Source organism: Eurosta solidaginis, chromosome X, assembly GCF_040869045.1.
Source record: "Eurosta solidaginis isolate ZX-2024a chromosome X, ASM4086904v1, whole genome shotgun sequence".
In the NCBI taxonomy this organism is placed as follows: Eukaryota; Metazoa; Arthropoda; class Insecta; order Diptera; family Tephritidae; genus Eurosta; species Eurosta solidaginis.
Genome location: NC_090324.1, coordinates 19,087,627 through 19,104,316, shown reverse-complemented (window position 1 = coordinate 19,104,316; position 16,690 = coordinate 19,087,627).

The window sequence follows — 16,690 nt, the reverse complement described above, 5'->3', positions numbered from 1 at the left end:
GTCGAGGTCAATACGCGTCTTTTGACACCTCTCTCGATATTTTTGCTAGCGTATTAGCAGTCGACCCCTCAACTAGACTTTTACCGACAATTCAAACACCAATTTTCTTGTAATTAAAAACTCTTTAAGAGCACATTTTTTATTTCTGTGAAATAAATTTCTATTTTTAAAATTGTTGCAAAAACCGTGCAAAAAATGTTTCTTGAGCACATTTTTGCACGCAAGGAAAAGCACATACGCAAAATTTTACTCTCTATGATATTCCGTTGAGAAAACAATGGCCCACAAATGTCCGCTATGTCCCTATTATCCCTCGTGGTTAAGGCGACTGCAGTTTCACCGTGTGATTCGCTCATGAATTCTTAATAATAATTATAAAAAAAAATATAAAACTAAAAATTAAATAAAACAAAACAAGTAGAGGTGTCTAAGTTCAGGTGTAACCGAACATTACCCTGCAAAAATCGCGAGTACTCCATGCATGCATGTATGTAGTACTCGCTATGGACCAACCGAGTGCTCCAAAATAAACCACAACTCATACAAAAAATATGCTCCAATTAACATTGCGATGCTCAGGACTGGACCATATACTCCAGCTCCGCATTACATAAAAGTAATCCATGGAGTACCCGCAGTGCAATAAACATCGTGTAGTGATTACAATCGTTAAAAACGAGCAATGATCGGCTTACAATATGTTCGTGATTCAAAACTATTTTTATATCCTACGACCCTTTTGAACTTCTTTTATATCTAAGCTGCCCTGGTCTTTAACCGATCCCGTCCATTTTTACTAGAAATATTTTCTGCTATAAGGAAAATATGTGTACACAATTTCATTACGATATGTTAACTTTTCTTCGAGTTATGGTTCTCGAAACATAGAAAACTGCTTAGTCATAAAAGGGGCGGTGCTTCACCCATTTTCAAAAATTTTAGTGTTTTCCAATTTAATGATATAATTCAATTAAAAAGTAAAATTCTATTGACACAAAGCTCTTTTTCGCTAAGGTATAGCTAATTATTTCGTCTACGGCTCTTTTAAAAATCTTTTATATAAAAGTGGGCGTGGTCTTTAACAGATCTCGTCCATTTTTCCTAGAAATATTTCCTGCTATAAGGAAGTTTTGTGTACCCAATTTTATTACGATCCGTTAATTTTTCTTCGAGTTATGGCTCCCGAAATATAGAAAATTGCCTAGTCATAAAAGGGGCGGTGCCACGCCCGTTTTTTAAATTTGAAGTTTTTCCTATTTAACGAAACGAGAAAAATGAATATAAAACTTACAAACTAAACTTAATCTAGTAGTAGTATCGTATCGCTGTCAGGGCGACGGCTTTCTTTGTTCGACGAGGTGTGGCATCTTATGGATGTGCCGGGCGAGTGATCGTGAGGTTGGATGGGTGGCCTCGTTCCGGGTGAACGAGAGCTGGGTTTGAATTTTTTGAAAGTAGGGATATGGAGGAACGGAGGGATTGTTAGGAGAAGCTCTTAGCCTTCTCGCAATCCGTCTCTTCCTTTGGCAGAAGGATCAGTTTGACCAAAGGTCGTCTGACTTGACCCTTCTCTGTTTTGAGGTCGACTACGCGGAATCGGTCATCTTCGCCGGGGTGTACGTTGACAACTCGACCTAACCTCCATTCGTTGGGAGATAACTTGTCTTCTTTGAGGACAGCGAGATCTCCCACTTCTATGTTTTGTCTGGGATGCTTCCACTTCACCCGTTTTTGAAGTTCGGATAGATATTCCACCTTCCATCGTTTGCAGAAAGTGTGATGGAGGGTTTTGAGATTTTTCCGCCGATTGATCATCGAGGCAGAGCTCTCACTAACATCTGGTTCTGGCGGAGGCAGTAGGTGGCTTCCAGTGAGGAAATGGCCTGGGGTAAGCGGCTCTATGTCCGTTGGGTTATTGAATGCCGTGGTGAGGCTATCTTTTTGAAGTGGCTTTTGAAGCTTTTCACTCCAGCCTACCACAGCCCTCCCATATGGGGAGCGCCCGCCTGGATGAAATGCCACGTGAGTGACTGGTGGCTGTATTTTGAGACAGCGTTCTCTCGCGCTTGTGAGATGAATGTCTTGAATTCTGATCGTAAGGATCGTGACGCTCCGACAAAGTTTGTACAGTTGTCGGAGTACATATTTTTTAGGGATCCGCGCCTAGATACAAAACGGGCAAATGCGGAAGGAAATGATGGAGTGGTGAGGTCAGTAGTGGCCATATGAATTGCTCGTGTGGAAAAACACACGAAAAGGCAAACATAGCCTTTGGATAGGCGACACCCCCTGCCGCGGTAACTTTTGATGTAAAAGGGTCCGGCGAAGTCGACTCCCGTATTCGTGAATGCACGGCTGAATGTCGTGCATTCGTGAGGGAGAATTCCCATATGTTGGGTCTGAGCACGCTTTCGGCGTATAGTGCAAATTTTGTAATTGTGAATTGTTGGCCTAATCATGGTTTTCATGTTAGGTATCCAGTATTGGGTGCGTACCAGACGTAACATAAGTTGGTTTTCCCCATGCAAACTTTGTTGGTGAAACATTAGGATTGTCAGAAGGCACAACCTGCAGTTGTATGGGAGGAGGATTGGGTGGCGTTCATTAAAAGCTAAGTCCTGTGACGCCCCGAGTCGCCCTCCTACCCGAATGATGCCATCTTGGCCTAAGTAGAGATTAAGTGAGAGTATTGCACTTTTCCCTTCAATTGGTTTTCCGGCCTTCAAATCTTTATATTCTGAACTGTAATGTTGTTTCTGATAGATTTTAACTAAAAGTCGTGTAGTGGCCTTAACTTCATCAGGGGAGATTAAGTGCGACATGACATGGAATGAATTTTTTGTTTCGGGGTGAGTTCTTCGGTAGAATCTCATCAAATAGGACAGCACTCGGAAAGCCCTTGGTAGATCAGAAAAGCATTGGAGAACATCGGTACTATGTACGGTTGTCGTTGCGCAGGTCTCTGCTTTCTTTTCCTCTACGGAGGTGATGTAGTCACTTTCCTGTGCTGGCCATTGGGAAGCGTCTTCTTGCAGCCAAGAAGGTCCTTGCCACCACAACGAGTTGTTGACCAACTCAGACGCAGGTAATCCTCTGCTGCCTAAATCTGCTGGTTTGACTCCGAGTACACGTCAAGCCAGTCTTTGCTACCGACCATGTCTATGATCTTGGTGATCCGATGTGCGACGAAGGTTGACCAGGAACAGGGCGGCTTTCGTATCCATGCGAGTACGATAGTTGAATCCGTCCAAAGGTGGACTTTCGCTGGTCCCAATTTGAGTTTCCTGAAAATTGATTCTGTGATTTCCGCTAACAGCACAGCTCCGCACAGTTCCAATCGTGGGAGAATAAGAGTTTTCACTGGGGCTACTCGGGTTTTTGCTAGCAGCAGGTTTGTCCAGATGTCATTATCCGTTTTCACGCACATGTAAACGGCTGCTGCATAAGCCTTCTCGGATGCGTCACAAAATCCATGGATCTCGACGCGGTTTAATACGCGTCTTTTGACACCTCTCTCGATATTTTTGCTCAACTAGACTTTTACCGACAATTCAAACACCAATTTTCTTGTAATTAAAAACTCTTTAAGAGCACATTTTTTATTTCTGTGAAATAAATTTCTATTTTTAAAATTGTTGCAAAAACCGTGCAAAAAATTTTTTCTTGAGCACATTTTTGCACGCAAGGAAAAGCACATACGCAAAATTTTACTCTCTATGATATTCCGTTGAGAAAACAATGGCCCGCAAATGTCCGCTATGTCCCTATTGTCCCTCGTGGTTAAGGCGACTGCAGTTTCACCGTGTGATTTGCTGTTCGGGGAAATCTTTGATAACATTACGAGATTGCCTGATGATGATTACGTTGTCGGTTTTCGAAATGGATCCATCGCAATATGCCAGTAAATTTTTCTTTCCTTCTTTTCAGTTTCTCTTAGAAAAAGTGGTGTGTTGCTAGCGTGCTCCGGCTATCACACCGTATGCCCTGGGTTCAACTCCCGGGCAAAGCAACATCAAAATTTTAGAAATAAGGTTTTTCAATTAGAAGAAAATTTTTCTAAGCGGGGTCGCCCCTCGGCAGTGTTTGGCAAGCGCTCCGGGTGTATTTCTGCCATGAAAAGCTCGCAGTGAAAACTCGTCTGCCTTGCAGATGCCGTTCGGAGTCGGCATAAAACATGTAGGTCCCGTCCGGCCAATTTGTAAGGAAAATCAAGAGGAGCACGACGCAAATTGGCAGAGAAGATCGGCCTTAGATCTCTTCGGAGGTTATCGCGCCTTACATTTTTTTTATTTTGGACTTAATTCAACGTATTTATGCTTATATTTATGTAGGAACTATGTTCAGAAAGTACGTAAAGAATGATTAAATGATCCACGAATATCAAAATGGATTAAAACGTTGGATGAGCAACATATAAAATGCAAATACTGTCAGTGTAATACAAAACCGAAGCTAAGTACACTTTTAGCGCATGGAAAAACATCGAAACATGTAACAGCAGCATCCCCATTTATCGCAAATAACCAACAAATTATTCCATTTATGCCTGTTGCCATAAACTACAAAGCAAAGGCCGCAGAACTATCTGAAGCCATATATGTAGCAGTGCATACTTCGTTTAGATCATTTGCATTTGCAGAAAAATATTTTCAATGATGGCAGAGTTGCCGTAGGAATGAGTTTGGCCCAGCCGAAATGCTCTGCTATTATCAAAAACATTTTGGGTCCCTATTTTAAGCAGATACTTCTAGATGATATTGGAAATAGTAAATATAGTCTTATTGTAGACGAGTCAACGGATATTTTCAATGATAGCAAAGTTGCCGTAGAAATGAGTTTGGCCCAGACGAAATGCTCTGCTACTATCAAAAACATATTGGGTCCCTATTTTAAGCAGATACTTCTAGATGATATTGGAAATAGTAAATATAGTCTTATATAGACGTGTCAACGGGTATTACCATAAATAAGTGTTTTGGCATAGTTATCCGATACTAAAGCCAGTCCTAAAAAAAATAGTTGATACGTTTTTGAAACTTCACATGCTTGAAGACGTATCAGCTTTGAGCATTTCTTCTGTTACACTGCTCTACAAAATTTAACTTTTTGCATTACCCTGGATCACCACTATTTTTTTTTATTTGCTATAGTCCCCTAATTATAAAAATGATCGAAATTTAAAATTCTATGGATACGTTTTTGTTTTTTTTTTTTTTTGCCATTTTTGAAAAGGGAGATCCATTGATTTTATCATATCTCTGGAACGGGTTATCTGATTTTATTGAAGAAAACAGCATATAATAGCAAATGAAATTACCTTAAAATTGTTTAAATACCATTTTTTTTAAATACATATTGGTTTCAGATTTATTTGCATCGCATTATAGAAAAATCGATTTTTTGTATTAAAAATTTCCATTTTTTCTTCTTTAATTCGTAAAAAATTGAAAGAGACAAAAACTTACAACTTTTATTAGATGGACATTCCAAGTAAGGCAAGCTTTATTTCATGAAAATGCATGGATAAACGGTAATATTATTAACAATTAAGTGAATGAAGGGAAAATACGTATTTTTAATATTTTTGTGTATTTAGCTATTTAAGATACCTATATTAAAGAAATTCTACAAAATTTAGAACTTGATATATTTAAAAATAGTTTCTACTTTTTGCTTGTCTACTGTAATTTTCTGAATTTGATTCTCGTATATGAAACCAATTATAATCCCCCACCATATTTTCGTTCCAGAATCCTTGATAACGCTCCTAAATTGACTTAAGTTGTTAGTGAAATCGTTCTCCAAGCTCGTCACTGACTTCACCAAGATTTGAAGGGAAAAACGCCAAATGGGAGTGTAAGAAAAGCATTTTTAGGGACATGTTTGCACCTGAAATTATATGTATATGTAATTTAGAGGTTACAATTATGATGAATATACAAAAATCATATCATATTCCTACTTACCTTACTTAAATTAGGCTTTAAATTAGGCTTGGTCAGTGATAGCAGGTGTGGGAAGTGCGGGTTGGAGGAGGAAACGATCGAGCACGTTCTGTGCTCGTGCCCTGCACTTGCCGGGCTAAGACTCCAGCTATTAGGAGTGATACAGCTGTCAGATCTAGAAGCAGCAAGTGGCTTAAGTCCTAGGAAGCTTCTAGTATTTGCCAAGAGGACGGAGTTATTTTATAACATGGGTCCTGGTTTTTGATGGGGTTTTTCAGTTTGGTCGTTAAAACAAACTTCTGGTAACACTACGGACTCAATCAGTCTATGTGAGGTCCTCATGGACCGGCCAGTTCAACCTACCTACCTACCTACTTACCGATTTTCGAATAGTTGGTTAGTAAATCAGAAATGATTTCGTTATAATTTGGACACCGATTATTTCCTAAAAAGTTTGAAGCAATCAGCCTAAATGAGTTCCAAGCAGCCTTTTCATCGGGTGATAGTAACGTCTGGAATGTTGAGCTCTGTAGTAGTTTTCGTATTTGTGGACCATCAAAAAGACCTTCAGAAATTTTTTAAGCGGATAATTTTGGAAATATTGTTTGAATATAATGGAATGCTTTTTCATTTTTATTTAGCGCCTTAACAAAATTCTTTACTAATCCAAGCTTGATGTGTAATGGAGGAAAAATCACATTCTCCTTTTTTATTAGAGCAGCATATTTTATATTGTGTGTGCCTACTTCGTGATTGGTTCTTGCTGGCAATTCCTTCCTTACATAATGTGCGCTTCGATCTCGGCTATCCCAAAGGCAAAGAAAACAACAATGTTTTGTGTAACCACCTTGTAGTCCAGTTAGTAAAGCTACCACTTTCAATTCGCAACATATTTACCAATAGTGTTTTTCATAATGAATATATTTTAAAAGTTTGGACATAGCTTCATAAGTCTCCTTCACATTTACGGCGTGTGCGAAAGTTCATATGCTATGGGAAATGGCCTGTGCAGGCTGGGATGTTCAGTAGGTAGGTATAACAATTTCTATGACGGTGTGATAATTTGATTTTTTTGTTTTTATGATTTAAGCATTCTAAGAACATCGCAAGAAATGCCTCAAGGAAAAAGTTGAATATATTTGATAACAAATATATATGACCATACTTCTTTCTTACGAAAACCCGCGTTGGCAACTTAAATTTTCCATACAGTATGAGACATTTTTTCTTATTATCTGCGTTTTGCATTAAGAAAAATTGACGGGGAAAAATTACTTGAGTGTCATTATGGAGTTTTCTCATTTCTTGCGATGCCTGTAGTAAGCTTTACAAAGACAAAGTTGCGCAAAATGTCATACCTAAATAATTTGTTTGTCAAAGACAATAATAGGCTTGATATGCAAAATTTTCGCTAAATTGGGTATTTTCACTTTATTGTCAATAAAACCAATATTTATTCATGCATTTTCACGAAATAGGGTTTCAGTTATTTATAATGTTTACAGTTTTAAGACCGTGAAATAAAGATGGAAAGTTTTCGATTTTTTATGAATTTTTGAAAAATAAAAAATGTTCGATTTTGCAAAAAAAAAAAATTTATATTTTTATGCCAATAACTCCACAACCGTCGATCATCAAGACTTGAAGAAAATTTTGCGGTGAATTTAGATAAGTAATTTCCAAGATATGATAAAATAAATGGAAAGACCTCTGTGAAAATTCGTGATTTTAGAAAAAGAAAAAAATCGTATCCATAGAATTTTAAATTTTGGGTGTTTTTGTACTTAGGGGGCCATAATATATCGAAATTAAATAGTTAGACTTGAAAGTAATTTCTCGTGTTGACTAGTGTTATTTATAAAGTTTTAGAAGAATTTCATTTAAGCATTTCCGGCTTGGTTGGTCTCCGGACCGATAATGCTAATGTAATGACAGGAATAATTGGTGGCCACCGTGGTGTGATGGTAGCGTGCTCCGCCTATCACACCGTATGCCCTGGGTTCGCACCCCGGACAAAGCAACATCAAAATTTTAGAAATAAGGTTTTTCAATTAGAAGAAAATCTTTCTAAGCGGGGTCGCCCCTCGGCAGTGTTTGGCAAGCGCTCCGGGTGTATTTCTGCCATGAAAAGCTCTCAGTGAAAACTCATTTGCCTTGCAGATGCCGTTCGGAGTCGGCATAAAACATGTAGGTCCCGTCCGGCCAATTTGTAGGGAAAATCAAGAGGAGCACGACGCAAATTGGAAGAGAAGCTCGGCCTTAGATCTCTTCGGAGGTTATCGCGCCTTACATCTATTTTATTTATTTATGACAAGAATAAATCTTGGAGTAATTGCCAAATTGAAAGGAAAAATTAAAATGTTATACTAGTTCCGTTTGTTTGTCACTCTGTACAGTTTTTTGTATCGGCCGCTTCTAAAACATTACCAAGTGAAATTGAATATATTGTTTCGGAGACTTAGAATTGGTTCTCAAAATCTTCACTGAGGCAGATTAATTATAAAAATATCTATGCTGCAATTAATGATGACTTAGAGCCAATTAAACTTGTTCGAGCTTGTGATACTAGATGGCTTTCCATAGAGACCGCAGTAAAACGAATAGAGAACCAGTGGATAGAAATTAAAACGCATTTTGGAGTTGCTTCAGCCACAGAATCTTGCCTCCAGGTATGTATTTTGTCAAGTTTATATAATGACAATAATTTAGCATATTTATTTTTAAAACCAGTATTAGCCGGAGTTCAAAAGATTTGTTTGAGAGCAATGATGCTGATCCGACTAACTTTTTTCTGAGCTGAATTTATTGTTAAGTTGTCTTTCTATACAAATAGTTTTAAGTTCAAATAAGTTCGACCCATTAACTTCGGGTTTAGAAGATTTTTTTGCACCCCTCCATATTTTAATTACAGTTTCGAGGGATTTTTAAAAACCAAGACAAATGTAATAAATGCGTGTGCCGAACGAACGGTCAGACTTACGTGTAGAAATTTTATTACTAAGCTCGTATTTCAGTTGAGACAGCGCTTGCCCAATAATTTGACAACTTTGAAAAAAATAATTTTCTTTTCAGTAGAATACAGTTTAAAAATAAACAAATCTAACTTATTTGATTGTTTTAAAGAGGAGACACAAATATTTACGATTGACCAGATTACAGAATTAGAGCTACATTGGCAAAAACTATATTCATACAAATGGGATCAGCAAAATTCTACTATTGGTTTTTGGACAAATGTTTACGAAAATAAAGACGCACTTAATGAAAGAATTTCATTTGGTTCCTTTGTTATGAAGTTTTTAATATTGCCTTTTAGTAACGCCGAATTTGAACGTGTCTTTAGTGCCATGAATTTGTTAAAATCGGAGCTAAGAAATAGAATGCATACAAATATAGGTAATACACTTTTATATATTCGATGTGGCCTTAAGAGACTTAATAAGTGCTGTGAAGACTTTGAGATACCAAACGATCTCATAAAAAAGTGCGATAGTCAAATGTCCAGTAATGATCGTTTACCAAATTCATTACTGGATAAGGATGATTTAGTCGATACTGATATCAATCTTTCATAAGTACATACAAATATTCTCTATAGTCTTTTTACTTAAAAAAAATGGGTATTAAAATATCTATATAAATATGTATGTAAGCAAAAATCTAATAAAATACAGTAAAATCCAAATAAAGGAATTTTATTAGCATTAAAAATAATTTTTTAGCATTTTCAGGCATTTTGAAAAATGCGTTTTAGCATTTTTTTATCGATCTGGCCACACTGAGTGTGGATGACGAGTATCACCAAAAACTGTAAAAATACCACCAAGTGTGTATCACCACGATAATTTATCACCAAGGTGTATCAACAATATATCAAATGCTGCTTAATGTGAACTGTATTTATATCGCTGTGGTTCCTTTTTCGGGGAGAAGGACCAAATGTTCGGCCGGGGTGCGTCTGATCCTGGAGGTAGGTGGGCGCACCGGGGTCGATCTCAATGGGAATAAGCGGGCTGGAATAAAAATAAGAGAGGACTACATTTCTTGTTATATTATATGTGATTTATTGGGTAAATATATAAAATAGCTAGGTTACAATATTACCTGAAGAAATCGTAGAAGAACGGCAGAGATCGCTGGCGGCAGATGTGAGCTGGTCGGTTGCTAAAATCCAAGAGGCCGGTTGTATCGAAGGCGACAACCGTTGGCCCGCAAAATCCCCCGTTTTCGGAGGGGAAGTCTCCCACACATAAACGCCGACATGCGTATGCATGAATACTGAGCCGCGGCTGTTAATGAGACAGGATTCGCCACGGGGAGGTGAGGTTGACAATGGATTGGAGAAGCTATATATTGCGCCAACCACTTGAGAGGGTTGCGCTACACAACCCCTTGTATAAGTTTGGTATTTTAGTCGCCTCTTACGACAGGCACACCTACGGCGGGTATATCCTATGCCCCCTAACCCGCTGGGGTTCATTCAGCAAAATAAAACTGATTTTGAGATATTTACGATATAAAGTCACATAAGACATAAAGTCAATTGACCTTATGACCACTTTAAATGGCCATAGTTTTTTTTTTTTAACAAAACAAGTAAGAAGGGCTAAGTTCGGGTGTAACCGAAAATTACATACACAGCTGAGAGCTTAGCTGCGTTGATTTCGTAGATGGTTTATAAGGGGTTTTTAATTCCATATCACATACGTTTGGGAAATATCGACCAAATTGTAGACCAAGGGTGGCGTATTTTTGAACGATATTCCTTCATCCTCTGTCAAATAAGGGAAAATCACCATGTAGGAAAATGAACCTGAGGTAACCCTGGAATGCATTTGTAAGATATGGGTATCAAATGAAAGATATTAAAGAGTATTTTGAAAGAGAGTGGGTCTTAGCTCTATAGGTGAACGCCTTTTCGAGATATCGCCATACAAGTTGACCAGGGGTGTCTCTAGAATGTGTTTGTACGATATGGGTATGAAATGAAAATTGTTAATGAGTATTTTAAAAGGTAGTGGGCCTTAGCTCTATAGGTGGACGCCTTTTCCAGATATCGCCATAAAGGTGGACCAGGGGCGACTCTAGAATGTGTTTGTACGATATGGGTATGAAATGAAAGGTGTTAATGGGTATTTTAAAAGGGAGTGGGCCTTAGTTCTATAGGTTGACGCCTTTTCCAGATATCGTCATAAAGGTGGACCAGGGGTGACTCTAGAATGTGTTTTTACGAAATGGGTATCAAATGAAAGGTGTTAATGAGTATTTTAAAAGGGAGTGGGCCTTAGCTCTATAGGATGCCTTTTCCAGATATCGCCATAAAGGTGGACCAGGGGTGACTCTAGAATGTGTTTGTACGATATGGGTATCAAATGAAAGGTGTTAATGAGTATTTTAAAAGGGAGTGGTCCTTAGCTATATAGGTGGGCGCCTTTTCCAAATATCGCAATAAAGGTTGACTAGGAGTGACCCTAGAATGTGTTTGTACGATATGGGTGTCAAATGAAAGGTGTTAGTGTGTATTTTAAAAGGGTGTGGGCATTAGCTCTATAGGTGGACGCTTTTTCGAAGTATCGCCATAAAGGTGGACCAGGGGTGACTCTAGAATGTGTTTGTATGATATGGGTATCAAATGAAAGGTATTAAAGATTATTTTTAAAGATAGTGGGCCTTAGTTCTATAAGTGTACGCCTTTTCGCCATAAAGGTGGACCAGGCGTGACTCCAGAATGTGATTGTACGATATGGGTATCAAGTGAAAGGTGCTAATGAGTATTTTAAAAGGGGGTGGGCCCTAGCTCTATAGGTGGACACCTTTTCGAGATATCGCCATAAAGGTGGACCAAATGGGTATCAAATGAAAGATTTTAAAGAATATTGTAAAAGAGAGTGGGCCTTAGTTCTGTAGGTGGATGCCTTTTCCAGGTATCGCCATAACGGTGGACCAGGGTTGACTCTATAATGTGTTTGTACGATATGGGTGTCAAATGAAAGGTGTTAGTGGGTATTTTAAAAGGGAGTGGGCCTTAGTTCTATAGGTGAACGCCTCTTTGAGGTATCGCCATAAAGGTGGATCAGGGGTGACTCTATAATGTGTTTGTACGATATGGGTGTCAAATGAAAGGTGTTAGTGAGTATTTTAAAAGGGAGTGGGCCTTAGTTCTATAGGTGGAAGCCTTTTCGGGATATCGCCACAAAGGTGCACCAAATGGGTATCAAATGAAAAATGTTAAAGATTATTTTAAAAGAGAGTGGACCTTAGTTCTATAGGTGTACGCCTTTTCGGGGTATCGCCATAAAAGTGGACCAGGGGTGACTCTATAATGTGTTTGTATGATATGGGTATCAAATTAATGGTGTTAAAAAGTATTTTAAAAGGGAGTGGGCCTTAGCTCTATGAGTGGGCGCCTTTTCGAGGTATGGTCATAAAGGTGGACCAAGGGTGACTCTAGAATATGTTTGTACGATATGGGTATCAAATGAAGGGTGTTAATGAGTATTTTAAAAGGGAGTGGGCTTTAGTTCTATAGGTTGAAGCCTTTTCGAGATATCGCCATAAAGGTGAACCAGGGTGACTCTATAATGCGTTCGTACGGTATCAAATTAAAGTAATTAAAGAGGATTTTAAAAGGGAGTCGCCCTTAGTTGTATATGTGAAGGCGTTTTCGATATATCGACCAAAATGTGGACCAGGCTGTCCGAGAACATCGTCTGTCGCGTACTACTAATTTATTTATATATGTAATACCACGAACAGTATTCCTGCCATTATTCCAAGGGCTTTTGATTTCGCCATGCTCTTTTATTTTCTTCTACTTAATATGGTAGGTTTCACACCTATTTTACAAAGTTTTTTATAAAGTTGAATTTTGCTTCAAAAAACCGATCCAATCCCCATGTTTCATCCCTTTTTTCCTATTTGGTATAGAATTATGTCGTTTTTTTCATTCTTCCAAATTTTCGATATCGAAAAGTGGGCGTGGTCATCGTCGGATTTCACCCATTTTTAATACCAAAATAAAGTGAGTTCAGATAAGTACGTGAACTAAGTTTAGTAAAGATATATCGAATTTTGCTCAAGTTATCGTGTTAGCGGCGGAGCGTAAGGACAGACAATCGACTGTGTATAAAAACTGGGTCTGGCTTTAACCGATTTCTCCCATTTTTACAGAAAGAGTTATCGTCATAGAAGCTATGCCCTTACCAAATTTTCTCAAGGATTGGTAAATTTTTGTTCGACTTATGGCATTATTAGTATTCTAGACAAATTAAATGAAAAAGGGTGGAGACACGCCTATTTTGAAATTTTCTTTTATTTTTATATCTTGTTGCACCATATGATTACTGGGGTTGAATGCTGACATAATTTACGTATATACTGTAAAGATACTTAATTTTTTGTAAACATTTGACTGTTAAATTTCTTTTTTTAAAGTGGGAGTGTTCTTCATCCGATTTTCCTAATTTTTATTTAGGGCACATATAGTAAAAGAGTAACCTTCTTGCCAAATTCCATCATGAAATCTTCAACGACTGCCAAATTACAGCTTGCTAATCTTTTAAATTACCTTCTTTTAAAAGTGGGCGCTACCACGCCCATTGTCCAAAATTTTACTAATTTTCTATTTTGCGTCATAAGACCAACCCACCTACCAAGTTTCATAGCTTTATCCGTCTTTGGTAATGAATTATCGCACTTTTTCGGTTTTTCCAAATTTTCGAAAAGTGGGCGTGGTTATTGTTCGATTTCGTTCATTTTAAATAGCGATCTGAGATGAGTGCCCAGGAACTTACATACCAAATTTCATTAAGATACTTCAAAATTTACTCAACGGGGTGCCATTATACGAACAAAATTAATATACTCTCTGAGCTCTCTCAGCTGAGTACAACAAGCACTATTCACCTATCAAATAGTAGAACCTTAAGTTTGTAGTCTATTAATTATTTTATTAAATTAATTAATTATTTCCCTATTGACTACAAAATTATTATGTCAAATAAAAATAATTGTACATTTATGGATAAACCGTAAAAAACAAAATTTATAATTTATTTAACATATAAGCAAATACATTTCCGGCAGACCTGCTGTCCATCATCAGCGACGCGCTGCTAAAATAAAAGAGTTTCTATAATAAACAAATTTGAACATATGACGATAAGAAATTAAATATGTGTGTTTGTATTAACTAAATTAAAGAGAAGAGTGGCGAATTTATATTCCCGTTGTCAGCATTCATTGGATTTTTCATTTTTCTGATATACAGAGATTCATATGCATTTAATTTTTTGTTGTTGTATACAGCTTTTATTACGCGCACGCTCTCTTCTAATGTGTTGATGGTATGTACGGATGATTCATCGGTCGTGGAAATCATATTTGCTGCTACTGCGGAGAGATGAGTTTGTTTGTTTTTTGTGTGCTTCTGATGCTCTTTGAATCTTACAGAAATTTGTCTTTTTGTTTGGCCAATGTGTTTTGCATCGCAGCCAGTAAAGCTGATTTAATAAATCCCGCTGCGTTCATAGATGGCCACAATGTCTTTTGTGGAACCAAAAACATTTCTTAACTTATTGTTGTTGGTGTAAAACATTTTTTATGTCATGTGATTTAAATATTTTTACCAAGTTGTTCGTGATTGTCCGGTGTGAGAAGTGTTGTCATATTATTTTTGTGATGGAAATTCGAGTGTTTTTTATCAGTTTATCGATACGATTTTTGTCATAGCCAATTATCGTTTTTCGTATTCTTTATGGTAATTTTTAATGGACAGTGGTAAATTGACAAGGCGATGAACAAGTGAGTGGAACGATGCAATTTTATGTTGGTGTTCGGCCGGGGTGCGTCTAATCCTGGAAGTGGTTGCGCCCGTGGTCGATCTCAATGGGAAATTTGAGTTTGAAATAAAAATAAGAGAATACGAGATTTTCTCGTTATAATTGGATATGCTTTATTATGTATAGCTAAGGATTATTAAGGTTACAATATTACCTGAAGGTATTGATTGAAGAGATCGCTGGCGGCAGATGTGAGCTTGTTGGCTGCTGAAATCCAGGAGACCGGTTGTATGGCCGGCGACAACCGTTTTCCGTTTGGAGGCGAAAGTCACCCCCACATAAACGCCGACATGTATGTGCATGAGTGCTGACAGAAAAACACATGCACGTTCATGTTTTTTTTTTTTGTTTTTTGTACGAGGAGGAAGCATCGAAAGCCTCATAGTCAGTGTGGGACTTTAACCGCACTAAACCTCCTACCGTCTGAGTACCATTTACCCCCCGGTACTACCGTCAAGTATTCCGTCGGGAGGTAGGTTGAGCACTAAGCTCTACATCTGTCGGGGTCACTTTGCTGTACTTAGATAGTGCCGCGGTATGGTTAACACTGGGACTGACACGCCCTGCTTACTACCTGAATGTGCTTCACGCATACCACTTCTACGAATATTTCCAAGCCTACCTTAAACACTGTGCATATAGTGCTTGTGGCATGCTTGTGCGTTCTACTACTTGTACTGTAGGGTTTTGATTTTATATATGTATATGCGGCCACCGTGGTGTGATGGTAGCGTGCTCCGCCTATCACACCTTATGCCCTGAGTTCAACTCCCGGGCAAAGCAACATCAAAATTTTAGAAATAAGATTTTTCAATTAGAAGAAAATTTTTCTAAGCGGGGTCGCCCCTCGGCAGTGTCTGGCAAGCGCTCCGATTGTATTTCTGCCATGAAAAGCTCTCAGTGAAAACTCATCTGCCTTGCAGATGCCGTTCGGATTCGGCATAAAACATGTAGGTCCCGTCCGGCCAATTTGTAGGGAAAAATCAAGAGGAGCACGACGCAAATTGGAAGAGAAGCTCGGCCTTAGATCTCTTCGGAGGTTATCGCGCCTTACATTTATTTATTTTTTTATATGTGTAAATAAATTATATATGTATAAATAGAAATGTTTTTTTTTTTCAATAGGTTTTTCCGTTTTTCATTTAATTTTTTTTTCCACAATACTTAACGGGGCTTTCCTCGTACTTCCACCGGTTGGAGAGACCTTCTCTCCAATCCGAGTATAAACTCTGATTACATGTGAGACGTTTACCCTCATACTCGTTGTTTCTACAGTTGGAGAGGCCTTGTCTCCAATCCGTAGGTTTGTCGTTGCGTGTATGTTGACTACTTTTGGTCGCACGGTTGAAGAGGCCGTGTCTCCAATCCGTGCTTTATTCCTTCACCTGGAGCAGTATTTGAACGGTTGAAGAGGCCTTTTCTCCAATCCGTCGCCTGGTTTTCTATTACATTACCTACATATATTACGGTATTTTCTTATTTTATCATTCTCACGCCGCTAACTGTACGGAGGCCTTGCATCCAATACGTGCTCAGCTCGATCCCCTCCACCTTAGCAATTTGTTATTCACCCACACAACTCGACTGTTCCACGTTCGCTGCTGCGCCGTAGTCTTTCAAGACTTCGTAGACCCTTCATTATTTCCGCTATTACATCGCATGCCGCGGACCATTTTACCTTGCTTTGTAGCATGCATCCAACAATTGTTTCAGGAGTGTAATCCTCTCCAAATATTCTGCACAATTGCGTCTCGAGCTATAGAACCTAGGACACTCGAAAAATACATGGTAAACATCTTCTACTGGTTCGCCGCCGCAGTGATCGCATATGTTGTTAAGCTCGTGATTGAATCTGAATCAGAAACTGTGTGAGCTAGAAATCTACCTCGCCGTGCTTTCTAGGTA